This window comes from Eubalaena glacialis, chromosome 2 (assembly GCF_028564815.1).
Source record: "Eubalaena glacialis isolate mEubGla1 chromosome 2, mEubGla1.1.hap2.+ XY, whole genome shotgun sequence".
NCBI classification, from domain to species: domain Eukaryota; kingdom Metazoa; phylum Chordata; class Mammalia; order Artiodactyla; family Balaenidae; genus Eubalaena; species Eubalaena glacialis.
In genome coordinates this window covers 79312455-79327923 of record NC_083717.1, presented here as the reverse complement: position 1 = coordinate 79327923, position 15469 = coordinate 79312455, and the positions used below count along the sequence as shown (strand labels likewise).

The 15469-nt window shown below is 35.6% G+C and overlaps 1 long non-coding RNA gene across 1 annotated transcript in view; it reads left to right on the top strand.

Moving 5' to 3' along the window:
- LOC133084141 (uncharacterized) overlaps positions 1-15469 on the top strand; it is a 131210-nt gene that overhangs the window by 12885 nt on the left and 102856 nt on the right. Inside the window, exon 2 of the long non-coding RNA XR_009699393.1 lies at positions 2642-2675. This is a non-coding gene — a long non-coding RNA (uncharacterized LOC133084141). The remainder of the gene's footprint in view (positions 1-2641; positions 2676-15469) is intronic.

The following is a 15469-nucleotide window of genomic DNA, read 5'->3' as shown; positions in this document are numbered from 1 at the left end:
AAAAGTCTAGAATGTTTAATCAAGGTTAAAAAAAAAAAAGAGAGACAGAATTATCAACCTTTGAAATAAGAAAGGGACACTATAAATATAGAGTAGATTCTAAAAAATCTGAGATGAATACTAACTTTAAGATAATAAATTAGAAAATTCTAGATTAAAATAATTTCCGGAAAATAGAAATCACCAAAATTGACCCATGAAGAAATAGTCACCTTAAAACAACAAACAACAACAATAAAAACAATGAGAGCATTGAAAAGGTAGTCAAAGCTCTCTCATAAAAGGTCACCAAACAAAGATGGTTCTATAAGTAAGGAACAAATAATCCCTATGGTATATTAATTAGTTAATCCAAAGCATGGAAAAAATAGAAAGTTTTCTAACTCATTTACATTGGAGCTGACATGGCCTGAATTTTAAAACTGGCAAGAAAAGCGTACACTCACTTATGAACACATATACAGATATCTTAGGTATTAGTATTAGTAAAGTGAATCCGGCAATGTATTTTATTTTTAAAGGTAAGTTGGACTTAAATAATTTTTTTTTTTTTTTTTTTGAAATTCACGTTCTTTTATTTATTTATTTATTTATGACTGTGTTGGGTCTTCGTTTCTGTGCGAGGGCTTTCTCTAGTTGTGGCAAGTGGGGACCACTCTTCATCACGGTGCGCGGGCCTCTCACCATCGCGGCCTCTCTTGTTGTGGAGCACAGGCTCCAGACGCGCAGGCTCAGTAACTGTGGCTCACGGGCCCAGTTGCTCCGTGGCATGTGGGATCTTCCCAGACCAGGGCTCGAACCCATGTCCCCTGCATTGGCAGGCAGATTCTCAACCACTGCGCCACCAGGGAAGCCCTTTTTTTTTTTTTAAAGAGCTATTCTTTTTTTTTTTTTTTAATTAATTAATTAATTTTTTTGGTTGTGTTGGGTCTTCGTTTCTGTGCGAGGGCTTTCTCTAGTTGTGGCAAGCGGGGGCCACTCTTCATCGCGGTGCGTGGGCCTCTCACTATCGTGGCCTCTCTTGCTGCGGAGCATAGGCTCCAGACGCGCAGGCTCAGTAGTTGTGGCTCACGGGCCTAGTTGCTCCGCGGCATGTGGGATCTTCCCAGACCAGGGCTCGAACCCGTGTGCCCTGCATTAGCAGGCAGACTCTCAACCACTGCACCACCAGGGAAGCCCAGAAATGTATTTTTTAAATGTCATAACTAAGAAGGATTTATCTAAGCTATTCAAGGCTGATTCAAAATTCAAAATATATTAATGCAAATCATTACATTCAAAATAAAATAAAAAAAATATTAAGAGATGCAAAAGGCGTTTGATACAATTTGACATCTATTTTTTTTTAGCATCTTTATTGGAGTATAATTGCTTTGCAATGTTGTGTTAGTTTCTGCTGTTTAACAAAGTGAATCAGCTATATGTATACATGTATCCCCATATCCCCTTCCTCTTGCGTCTCCCTCCCACTCTCCCTATCCCACCCCTTTAGGTGGTCACAAAGCACAGAAGCCTGTGCTATGCAGCTACTTCCCACTAGCTATTTTACATTTGGTAGTGTATATACGTCCATGCCACTCTTTCACTTCGTCCCAGCTTACCCTTCCCCCACCCCGTGTCCTCAAGTCCATTCTCTATGTCTGCGTCTTTATCCTGTACTGCCCCTAGGTTGATTAGAAAGAAAACCACTTTTGCAAACCAGAAATAGAAAGAAACTTCTCTGTTTTAATGAAAGATATCTGCATACACAAGCATCATACCTAATGAAGTATTAGAAGCTTTCCCATTAAAGTTTTTTCAGTATTGCTTTGAGAGTCCTGGCTAATGCTATGTGATAAGAAAAAGAAAGTTAAAAGTGGCAAACCAGGAGAAAATATTTGCAAAATATATATTATTACATTTAATAAAGAACACCCCAAAATTGATAAGCAAAATTTAAACAACCTAATAAAAACATGTGCAAAGGATCTAAATAACCACTTCAATAAGGAGAAATGTAAATAATGAATAAAAAATAATTTAAAATAACAGTGAATTGCATTTTTTTTTTTTGCCCTTAGAACTGGCAAATTTGTAAGAGATTGATAATATCTAGTGTTTATAAAGATGTTGGGAAACAGGTATTTTCATATACTGTTGGTCAGAATGTAATTTGTAAGACTTTCTTCGAAAGCAATTTAGCAGAATTTACCAAAATTTTTACTCTACAATTTCTTTTACTCGGAAATTTTGTTTCTACTGTTTTAGCCAAAAGAATTGTTCATAGTGCACAAAAAAGAAAATACTTGTTTGTGTGCACTAGGAAATTTTAAGAAAGTTTGTTGCAGCATTGTTTCAAATAGTGAAAAATTAGGAGTAATTTATATATCTGTTAGTAGGAAAATTAATTAATTATGTTACATTGATACAATAGAATACTGTGCAGCTGTTAAAATGAGACTGATCTGTATTCGACAGAAAGAGCTGAGAGATGTATTTTTAGGCTAAAAATAAAATTACAGAATTATTGTGAAGTGTGAATGTGAATTTTTTAATGTTACACATACATGTGCATATACATATATATATGTGTACATATATATGTGCAGGTAAATGTATAAAAAATAATTTGGAAGTAGAATCACCTAATGGTTTTTTTTAGGGAGGACAGCAAGAATGAGGGACAGGAAACAGAGGTAAGACTAATGTTTTAGTCTCTATATTTCAGTGTTGTTTGAATCTTTCAGTGAAAATATATCCTGTAAATTTCTATGATTTTTTAAAGTTTTTTTTTTGAGTTTTAACATACTGAGACTAAAGTGCACAAATTATAAGTATATAGCCCAATGAATTTTTACATGTGTATTACTCATGTAACCACTACCCAGATCAAGATGTAGAATATTTCTGCTCCCTAGAATGCTCTATCGTGGTCCTCCATTGTACCCACCACCGCAGATTATTTTATCTGTCCCTGAAATTCATAGAAATAAAATCATACAGCTTGTTCTAATTTTGTGTCTGGCTCTTTTTGTTTCATACCATGTCTACTATACTAATCCATGTTGTCAGTTCTTTTCTATTGCTTATAGTATCCCACTGTATGAATACACCACAATTTAGTTATCCATTCCTCTGTTGATAGACATTTGAGTTGTTTCCTGTTTGGGGCTATTAGGAAGAAAACTGCTATGACTTGCCTTGTACATGCCTTCTGCGATATTCATGCATTTCTCTTATATACCTAGTACTGGAACTGCTGGGTCATAGAGGAGGTTTTAGTAGAGTGATTCAAGGTGGTTGTAACAATTTACACTTTCATTAGTGTATATGGAAGTTCCAGTTCCAGTTGCTCCATATTCTGGCTACCACTGCATATTGTCAATTCTTTTCATTTTAGCCATTCTGATAAGTCCGTACTGATATTACATTTTGGTTTTATTTTTATTTGCATTTCCTTGATAACTAATCACATGGAACATCTTTTCATGTACTTATGTCCATGCTGATATTCTCTTTTATAAAACTCCCGCTCAAGTTTTTCCTCATTTTGTTTGAGCTGTTTATCTTCATTGTGTTGTTTATCTTTTTCTTACTGATTTGTTGCCATTCTTTAGATATTGTGGCTATGAGATATTTTTTGGATATATATGCTATATCTATGATATGTGTATATAAACATGCATATATATATATGCATATATATCACAAATTTCTCTTAGTCTGTGAATTTCTGGTTCACTCTCTTGATGGTGTACTTCGATAAATAGAATTTCAGAATTTATAAATCTTTTATGGTTCATGGTTTTTTGGGTCTTATTTAAGAAATCACTGCCTACCCCAAGGTCATGGAATTATTCGTCTATGTTATCTTCTAGAACAGGGGTCAGCAGACTATGGCCCATGTGGCCTGCCACCTGTTTTTGTAAATAAATTGTTATTGGAACACAGCGATTCCAATTCATAAATGTATTGTCTATGGTTGCTTTTGTGCTGTAACAGCAGAGCTGAGTAGTTGGAACAGAGACCATGTGGACCACAAAATTGAAAATATTGAGTATCTTGTACTTTACAGAAAAAATTTACTAACCCCTGTTCTAGAAAATTATTGATTTCCTTTCATATTAGGCCTATAATCCAATTGGAATTAAGTTTTGTAAATGGTATAAAATAAGGTTAAAGTCTGTTGCATATGAATTATCTAATTGCTCCAGCATCAATTTTTGGAAAAAAAAAATTTCATTACCACAAAATTGCAGTAGCACCTTTGTTGTATATCAGTTTACTGTATAGGCATGGGCCTGTTTCTAGACTCTCTCTTCTATTTCACTGTTTGTTTATCTATCACTGCACCAGTACCACACTATCTTAAATATTGTAGGTTTATGCTAAGTCTTGGTATCTGATATTGTAAATCTTCCAACAATTTCTTCTTCCTGATTTTTTGGCTCTTGCATTTCCATATAAAGTTTAGAATTCCCTGATAAATTTCCACAGAAAACCTTGCTGGGAATTTGTCTGTGACTGCATTGAGTCAATAAATTAATTTTGGGAGAATCGACATCTTTATAAAACAGAATCTTCAAATCCATGAACATGGTATATTTATCTATTTGTTTAAGTGTTCTATGGTTTTCCCTATAATGTTTTGTATTTTTCAGTTTAACAATGTTGCATGTGTTTCATCAGATTCATTCCTAGATATTAGACCGTTTCCAAAGCTATTGTTAATAGTGTTGTATCTAAAATTTTATTGACTAATTGTTTTTGCAAGTATAATATATAGAAATGCAATAGATTTTTATATATTGACTTTGTATCTAGTGACCTACCTAAATTCATTTATTAATTCTAATAGTGCACATATTTTTTTGAGGTTTTCTATATTGACAACCACGTCACCTGGAATTACATTTTTACTTGCTCCTTTCCAATATTTATACCTCATAATTCTTGTTTTGTGCCCTTTTGCACTAATTGGGACCTACGGAACAATAATTAACAGAAATGATGAAAACGAATACATTTGAATTGTTCTGAACTCAGGGAGAAAGCACTCAACATTTCACCATTAAATATGTGAGCAATAGACTTTTTATATATAAACTTAATCATATTAAAGAGGTTCTCTTCTATTCCTAGTTTGCTGAGAGTTTTTATCATGAACTAGTGGTTAATTTAATTGGATTCCTTTTTGTATCTGTTGAGGTAATCATATGGCCTTAACATTCACTTTTTGTTAAAGAAGTGAATTATATTGATTAACTTTCAAAATTTAAACCATTAAAAAAAAATTTGGGGCCACACCCCGTGGCATGTGGGATCTTAGTTCCCCGGCTAGGTCTCAAACCCACGCCCTCCATTGGAAGGTGGAGTCTTAACCACTGGACCACTGGGGAAGTCCCTAAACCATTTTTTATTCCTAGAATAAGCGAATTTGGTCATGACGTAGTGCATATATTCTCTGGATTTGATTTTCTAATATTTTATACTAATGTGTGTATCAATTAATAAGAAGTACTCTTATGCAGTTTTCTTTTCTTGTAATTTCCTTGTATATTTTTGTATCAGGGTTATGCTGGTCTCATAAAATGAATTAGGAAGAAGTGCTCTCTCTCTATTCCTCAAAAGAGGTTGTACAAGATTGGTATTATTTCTTTCTTTAAATGCTTGGCAGAAATCACCAGTAAAGTCATCTAGACTCGAATTTTCTTTCTTTTATTATTTAGTTATTTTACCTTATCCATTTTTTCCTTTTTATTTTTTAATTGAAGTATAGTTGACATACAATATTATATTAGTTTCAGTTGTACAACATACTGATTCAGCATTTATATACATTACAGACTGATCACCACAATAAGTCTAAGTCCATCTGTCACCATACAAAGTTATTACAATAGTGTTGACTATATTCCCTATGCTGTACATTACATCCCTATGATTTACTTATTTTATATCTAGGAGTTTGTACCTCTTTTTCCCCTTTACTTGTTTTGCTTAACCCCCTACTCCCCTTCCCTCTGATAACCACCAGTTTGTTCTCTGAGTCTATGAGTCTGTTTCTGTTTCATTTTGTTTGTTCACTTGTTTTGTATTTTATTTTATTTTTTTATTTTTTGCAATGTTGTCAGTTTTAGTTTTGCATAGGAAAAACATCATAATGACTAATGAGAAGATTAAAATGGTCTCTGTGAATCATCATCTCTTGCCAGTGGTTATTCAGATTCAGAGTGGAGTATGGGATACTGTCTCCTTAATAATTTGTCAAAAGCAGTGGTTCTCAACCGGGGGCAGTTTTGCCCCTGAGGGGTTGTTTTGTATTTTAGATTCCACATGCAAGTGATAACATAGAGTATATATCTATGGCTGAGTAATATTCTCTTATATATATATAATACATATATCTATATAATATATATGTATCTCACATCTTCTTTATTCCTTTGTCTATAGATGGACATTTAGGTTGCTTCCATATTTCCACATTGGCTATTGTAAATAATGCTGCAATGAACTTAGGGGTACATATATATTTTTGAATTATATTTTCATTTTCTTCAGATAAATACACAGAGGTGAAATTGCTAGATCATATGATAGTTCTATTTTTAGTTTTTTGAGGAACCTCCATACTGTTTTCCATAGTGGCTGCACTAATTTACATCCCTACCAACGGGGCATGAGGGTTGCCTTTTCTCCACATCTTTCCCAGCACTCATTATTTGTTGCCTTTTTGATAATAGCCATTCTGACAGGTGTGAGGTAATATCTCCTTGTGGTTTTGATTTGCTATTCCCTGATGATTATTGATGTTGAGCATGTTTTCATATGTCTGTTGGCCATCTGCATGTCTTCCCTGGAAAAATGTCTATTCATGTCCTCTGCCCAATTTTTACTTGTTTTTGTTTGATGTTGAGTTGTGTGAGTTCTTTATACATTTTGGATATTAACCCCTTTTGCAACTATCATCTCCCATTTAGTAGGTTGCCTTCTCATTTTGTTGATGGTTTCCCTTTCTGTGCAAAACCTTTTTAGTTTGTTGTAGTTCCATTTGATTATTTTTGCTTTTGCAGCTCTTACCTGAGAAGACAGATCCAAAAAAAATATTGCTAAGACCAATATCAAGGAGCATACTGCCTATATTTTCTTCTAAGAATTTTATGGATTCAGAACGAACATTTAGGTCTTTAATCCATTTAAAATTTATTTTTGTAAATGGTGTAAGAAAGTGATCCAGTGTCATTCTTTCCCGTGTAGCTGACCAGTTTTCCCAACACCATTTATTAAAATCAGTCTTTCCCCACTCTATGTTCTTGGCTCCTTTGTTGTAAATTAATTTGCCATTTAAATGTGGGTTTATTTCTGGGCTCTCTATTCTGTTCCATTCATCTATGTCTGTTTTTGTGCTAGTACCATACTGTTTTGATTACAGTTGCTTTGCAGTATAGCTTGAAATCAGGGAGCATGATGCCTCCAGCTTTGTTCTTCTTTCTTTTTTTTTTTTTTTAAAATATTGCCATTTATGTGAACTTGTGATGTTTTGGGTTTTTTTTTAATTTTTATTTATTTATTTATTTATGGCTGTGTTGGGTCTTCATTTCTGTGCGAGGGCTTTCTCTAGTTGCGGCAAGTGGGGGGGCCACTCTTCATCGCGGTGTGCGGGCCTCTCACTATCGCGGCCTCTCTTGTTGCAGAGCACAGGCTCCAGACTCACAGGCTCAGCAATTGTGGCTCACAGGCCTAGTCGCTCCGCGGCATGTGGGATCCTCCCAGACCAGGGCTCGAACCCGTGTCCCCTGCATTGGCAGGCAGATTCTCAACCACTGCGCCACCAGGGAAGCCCCTGTTCTTCTTTCTTAAAATTGCTTTTGCTATTCAAAGTCTTTTGTGGTTTTATACAAAATTTAGAATTATTTGTTCCCGTTCTATGAAAAATGCCACTGGTATTCTGATAGGGATTGCATTAAATCTGTAGGTTGCTTTAGGTAGTATGGTCATTTTAATAATATTAATTCTTCCAATCCATGAGGACAGTATATCTTTCCATTTATTTGTATTGTCTTCAATTTCTTTCATCCACAGTCTTATTGTTTTCAGAATACAGGTCTTTCACCTCCTTGGTTAAATGTATTCCTAGGTATTTTATTCTTTTTGATGCAATTGCAGTTGTAGATGGGATTGTTTTCTTAATTTCTCTTTCTGGTAGTTTATTATTAGTGTATAACTGTGCAACAGATTTCTATATATTGAAATCCTGTATCCGGCAATCTTACTGAATTTATTCATTAGTTCGAATAGTTTTTGGTAGTTTTAGGGGTTTTTTTTCTGTATAGTTTCATGTCATCTACAAATAGTGACAGTTTTATTTCTTGCTTTCCAATTTGGACTCCTTTTATTTCTTTTTCTTATCAGATTGCTGTGGCTAGGACTTCCAATACTATGTTGAATAAAAGTGATGATATGGGCACCCTTATCTCGTTGCTGATCTTAGAGAAAGAGCTTTCAGCTTTTCACCCTTGAATATTATGTTAGCTGTGGGTTTGTCATATATGGCCTTTATTATGTTGTGGTAAATTCCCTCTGTACCCACTTTCTGGAGAGTTTTTGTCATAAATAAATGTTGAATTTCGTCAAATGTTTTTTCTGCATCTATTCAGATGATCATATTATTTTTATCCTTTGTTTTCTTAATGTGATGTATCATGTTGATTGATTTGCAAATAATGATTCAACCTTGCATCTCTGGAATAAATATCATTTGATCATGGTGTATGATCCTTTTAGTGTATTGTTGAATTTCGTTTGTTAATATTTTGTTGAGGATTTTTGCATCTATGTCCATCAGGGATATTGGTCTGTAATTTTTTTGTAGTATCTTTATCTGGTTTGGGTATCAAGGTAATGCTAGGCTTGTGGAATGAATTTGGAAGCATTCATTTCTCTTCATTTTTTTAGTAGTTTGAGAAGGATGGGTATTTACTCTTCTTTAAATCTTTGGTGGAATTCACCTGTGAAGTTGTCTGGTCCTGGACTTTTTTTCGTTGGTAGTTGTTTGATTACTGATTCATTACTAGTGAACAGTCTACTCAAATTTTATATTTCTTCCTGACTCATTCTTAGAAGAGTGTATACTTCTAGGCATTTATCCATTTCTCCTATGTTGTCCAATTTGTTGGTGTATAATTGTTCATAGTAATGTCTTACAATCTTTTTTATTTCTGAGGTCTAAGTTGTACTTCTCTCTTTTTTCTGATTTTATTTATTTGAATTCTGTCTCTCTCTCTCTCTCTCTCCTTGAATGAGTGTGGCTAAAGGTTTATCACTTTTGTTTATATTTTCAAAGAATTGGCTTTTAGTTTCATTGATTTTTTTCTATTGTATTCAATCTCTAATTTATTTATTTCAACTCTGCTTATTATTGTCTTCCTTCTACAATACTAACTTTGGGGTTTGTTTGTTCTTCTTTGCTAGTTCCTTTGGGTGTAAATTTAGGTTGTTTATTTGAGATTTTTCTTGTTTCCTGAGGTAGGCCTGTATTGCTATGAATTTCCCTCTTAGAACTACTTTTGCTGTGTCCCATTGATTTTGGAACATTGTGTTTCCATTTTCATTTGTCTTAAGGAATTTTTTGATTTCCTCTTTGATTTCTTCATTGACTCATTGGTTGCTTAGAAGCATATTGGTTAGCGTCCATGTATTTGTGGGTTTTTCCTAGTTTTCTTCTTGTAATTGATTTCTAGTCTCATAGTGTTATGGTCAGAAAAGATGCTTGATATAATTTCAGTCATCCCAAATTTATTGAGACTTGTTTTGTGGTCTAACATGTGATCTATCCTGGAGAATGTTCAAGGTGCTCTTGAGAAGAATGTGTAGTCTGCTGTTTGGGGGTGGAAAGTTCTACATATATATGTTAAGTACATCTGGTCTAATATGTCATTTAAGGTCAATGTTTCCTTATTGATTTTCTGTCTGGATGATCTGTCCACTGATGTAACTGTGGTGTTTAGGTCCCCTACTATTACTGCATTACAGTCAACTTTTCCTTTTATGTATATTAATATTTGCTTTATGTGTTTAGGGGCTCCTATGTTGGGTGCATAGATATTTACAAGTGTTATGTCACCTTGTTGGATTGATCCCTTTGTCATTATGTAATACCCTTCTTTGTCTCTTGTTACCATCTGGGTTTTAAAGTTTATTTTGTCTGATATAAGTATTGCTACCCCAACTTTCTTCTCATTTCCATTTGCATGGAATATCTGTTTTCATCCCTTCACTTTCAGTCTGTGTCTTTACATCTAAAGTAAGTCTCTTGTAGGCAGCATATATATGCGTCTTCTTTTTTTTTCTTTAATCCATTCAGTCACCCATGTCTTTTGATTGGAGAATTTATTTACATTTTAAGTAAATATTGTTAGATATGTACTTATTACCATTTTGTTACTTGTATTCTGGTTGTTTTTGTAGTTTTTCTCTGTTCCTTCCTTCTTTTTTTGCTCTCTTCCCTCGTGGTTTGATGACTGTCTTTAGTGTTATGTCTGGATTCCTTTCTTTATTTTTTGTGTAACTGTTATAGGTTTTTGGTTTGTGGTTACCATGAGGTTCATACATAACAACCAATGTATATTTCAGTCTATTTTAATTTGATGGTCACTTAAGTTTGAATGCTTCTAAAAATGCTACAGTTTTTACTCCCCCCTTCCAATGTTTTATGTTTTGGATGTCATATTTTACACCTTTTTATTTTTTGTATTGCTTAACTAATTATTTTATTTTTTAATTTATTTATTTTTCTTTATTTCTTTGGCAGCTTTGAGTCGCAGTTGCGGCACGTGGGATCGTCGTTGGGGCATGTGGGATCTTCCGCCACGGCGCTCGGGCTCTTTGTTTCAGTGCACAGGCTTCCCTCTAGTTGTGGCGCACGGGCTTCTCTCTAGTTGTGGCATGTGGATTTTCTCTCTCTAGTTGTGGCGTGCAGGCTCCAGGGCGCATGGGCTCTGTAGTTTGTGGCACATGGGCTCTCTTGTTGAGGCGCACGAGCTCAGTAGTTGTGGCACGTGGGCTTAGTTGCCCCGTGGCATGTGGGATCTTAGTTCCCCGACCAGGGATGGAACTTGCATCCCCTGCATTGGAAGGCGGGTTCCTTACCACTGGACCACCAGGAAAGTCCCTGATTATTTTAGATAGATGATTTTACTACTTTTGTCTTTTAACCTTCATACTAGCTTTATCGGTGGTTGATCCACTATCGTTACTATGTGTTTGCTTTTACTAATAATACTTTTTCTTTCATAATTTTCTTGTTTCTAGTTTTGGCCTTTTCTTTTCCATTTAAAGAAGTCCCTTTAACATTTCTTTTAAGGCTGGTTTAATGGCGATGAACTCCTTCAGCTTTTACTTGTCTGGGAAACTCTTTATCTCTCCTTTTCTGCTGAATAATAATCTTTTTGGGTACAGTAGTCTTGTTTGTACATTTATACACCTAACATTGTCTCAGAGGTCCCTTAAACTATGTTATTTTTGTTTGTTTGTTTTAGTGCTTTTTTCTTTTTGCTGGTCTAATTGGGCGATTTCTACTACCTTGTCTTCCAGATTGCTGATCTGTTCATATGTATCCTCTAATATGCTATTAATTCCCTTTAGTGTATTTTTCATTTACATTTTTGTATTATTCAGTTCTGCTGGTTCTTTTTTATATTTTCTATCTTTGTTGAAGGTCTCATTGAGTTCATCCATTCTTCTCTCAAGCTTGGTGAACATTTTTATGACTTTTACTTTATAGTCTCTGGTAAATGCCTTATTTCCATTTTGTTTAGTTCTATTTCTGAGGCTTTGTCTTATTCTTTCATTTGGAGGTATTACTTTGTCTCCTATTTTGCCTGACTTTCTGTGTTTGTTTCTATATTAGGTATATATATATCAGTTACATCTCCCGGTCTTGAAAGAGCAGCCTATGTAGAAATGTTTTGTGGGGCCCAATAGTGCAGTCCCCCTGGTCACCAGAGCCTCCAGGAGTATTCCCTCTGTGGGCTGTGTGCACTCTCCTATTGTGGTTGGGCCCTGATTGTTGCAGACACACTGGTGAGTGGGGCTGTCCCCTGGTAAACTGGCTGTGTGGCCTGGCTGTGACTTCTGTAGTCATGCTGGTGTGCAGGGCTGCCCCCCAGAGTGGGATCTGCTTTGGAGGGGTGCCAGTGCCAACCAGGGTACCCACTAAGTGGGACGAGGTGGGAACCACTTTGGAGGGGCTGGCCAGTGGCTGGCGGGCTTGGTAGATGGGTCCTCAGGGGAATGCCAGGGCAGGACACATGGCGTTAGCTAGGTTGATGGAGAGTGACAGAAATGGTGCCTGCCAGCCCTGGGCCAGCTAGGTAGAAAGAGAGCTAAAAAAAAAAGATGGTGCCCATCAGCACTTCCATCCCCAGAGAAAGTTCCACCAGATACCTGCCTCTCCAGCATATGCCCTAAAATTAGTCAATGAATCTCCTTGTGTGACCCAGGTGCTTTTCAAGCTGCTGCCTCTGTGCTGGGTATCAGAGTGAGTGAGTCTGTGCATGAGCTCTTCAGGAGCAGAGTCTTGGTTTCCCAAAGCCCGCCAGCTCTCCTGGTGAGCCTTGCTGGTTTTCATAGCTGGATGTTATGGGGGCTCATCTTCCTGGTGCAGATTTTCTGGGTCGTGGAGACCCACATGGTGCTCAGACCCAATACTTCTCGGGGGAACCTCTGTGGTTGTAATATCTTTCCCACTTGTGGGTCACAGCACTTGGGCTGTGGGTTCTGACTAGACCATGTCTCTGCCCCTTCTACCTGTCTTGATGTGGCCTTTTCTTTCTATCCTTAGTTGTAGAAAATCCATTCTGCAGGTCATCAGGTTATTCTCAGAGATAGCTGTTCTATATGTAGTTGTTGTTTTGGTGTGTCCATGGGAGGAGGTGAGCTCAGAATCTTCCTACTCTGCCATCTTGATCTGGACCCCTCTGGATTTAATATATTTAACAACTATTCAGATTAAAAACTTGTTTTCTTGTGTCAATTTAGATAACTTGTGATTTTAAAGAAAATCATCAGTTTTATTCAGTTTGTTAAATTTATTTATATAAAACTATGTATCACAACCCTGTATTACCTTTTTATGTCTGTAGGATCTGCAGTGATATCTCCCTTTCATTTTGATATTAGTAGTTTATACTTTCTTTTTCTTGATTGGTCTTTCTAAGAGTTTATCAAGTTTATAGATATTATGACAGAACAAATTTTTGACTCTATTGATTTTTTTCTATGTATGTGAGCTTACTGTTTTTTCAATTTATGTTTTCACTTTTATTAATTTCCTTCTATTTTTTATTCTTTTTCTAACTTCTTGAGATGGTAACTTAGAAGTTGATTTTTAATTTTTTTACAATATATGTATTGAAAGTCATTTTTCTCCTAAGCACTGTGAATCAACAGGTCCAATCAGGAGAGAGAAATCACACAGTAATTTCAACAGAAAGATTTTAATATAAGGAATTATTAACAATACCAGGGGATGGCAGTAATGAGGGATTGGTTAGCAAGAATTAAAGAGGATTCAAAAGAATATAGGAATAGTAGATATAGGGAAAAGCTAGTACCCCCCCAGAGCTGAGATAGCACACCAAGGAAGAGGCCCACTGAGGTCTGAGATCCAGACCTTTCTTTAGAAGGCACAGTGTGGCTCACTAGATGGCAGAAAAGTTACTGTGGTGCCATCCTGCTTAAATATGCTGGAAATCCACCCTCTGAAACTTGCTGGAAATCCACCCTGTGGGGTGCCAGGGAAGACTCTTCACAGGGAGATATCTCACTGGAGGCCCTTTGCTACAAAACTGCCTGAGGGATATGCCAGGGGAAGCCGCTGGCTGCTAGGTGCTGCTGGCCACTGTGCACTGCAGAAGTCTTGTGTAGGGGAAAATAATGCATCCTGGAGAAGCTTGCCCAGCAGGCACCCCAGAACCAGGAAGCAAAAACTTTTTCCTCCTGCAATGTATTTACAGTGCCCTCTAATGGCAAAGTGCCAGTTGGCAAGGGGAGCTATTTAAAGGACCCAAACCCATTTTCACAAAGCAGCCTAATAGGTGGAACTTAGAACTGAAAGGCAGTAAATAATAACCAGCACACACCATTTTAGCCATATCCCATAAATTTTAGTGTGTTTTATTTTCAATATCTAATTTTCATTGTGCTTTCCTGACTGCTGGGTTATTTAGAAGAATGTTGGTTAACTTCTAAACATTATCAAATTTTCTAGTTATCTATTAATTGATTTCTAGTTTTATTCCACCATAGCCTGAGAACATACCCTATGTGATTTTAATTTTTTGAAGGTTTTTCAGACTTGTTTTATGCATACCATATAGTGCATTTTGGTAAATATTTCGTGATCACGTGAAAAGAATGTGTATTCTCCAGTTGCTTAGTGTAGTGTCCTACATATATATATATATCAAGTAGGTTAAATTTTTTAATAATTTTGTTCAAAGAGTCTATATAACTTAGTTTTCTTTTTTTAGTCTAACACACCAGAGATAGGTGTATTAAACTAAGATTGGGGTTATGTCTATTTCTCCGTTTTTGTTAGATTTCCTTGTTTGAAACTATGTTATTCTGGATATAAAAACTCAGGATTGCTGTGTATTCATGTTGGATTGACCCTTTTATCTTAGGAAATGCCACCCTTTATCTCTAGTACACTTCTTGCCTTAAAGTTTACCTTATCTGTTACTAATATAACCACACAAGCTTCCTTTACTTTATAGTTTGTATGATATTTATTTCCATTATTTTGGTTTCAATCTGTGTACTTATATTTAAAGTGTAACAGCACACACTTGAGTTGTTTTTTTAAATCCAGTCTGGAAATCTTTGCCTTTTAATTGAAGGGTTTAGTCCATTTGCACTTCATATAATTACTCATATAACTGACTTGCTTATGTTTTTAATTTCTCTCATCTGTTCTTTCTTTTTTCCTTCTTTCCTATTTTTTTAGGATTAATTATTTTATTATTCTGTATTACTTCTTTACTAGTTTTTCTTGAAGACCTCTTTACTGAGGTATATCTGAATAAAAATGGTGAGATATTCACCATTTTTACTATATAGTTCTATGAGTTTTGACAAATGCATAAAGTTTTGTACCTACCATCACAGTCAAGATGCAGGCATAGCTTAGAGATTTGCTTTCCCAGTGCATATAAAAGTTGTTTATACTATACTGTAGTCCATTAAATGTGAAATAGCATTATGCCTTTTTAAAAAAATGTACATACTTTAATTAAATAATACTTTACTGCTAAAAAATATTAACCATCACCTGAGCTTTCAGAAAGTCATAATCTTTTTGCTGGTAGAGGGTCTTGCCTCAGTGTTGATGCTGCTGACTGATCAGGGTGGTGGTTGCTGAAGGTTGGGGTGGCTATGGCAATTTCTTAAACTAAGAAACAAAGTTTACTGCATCAGTAGGCTCTTG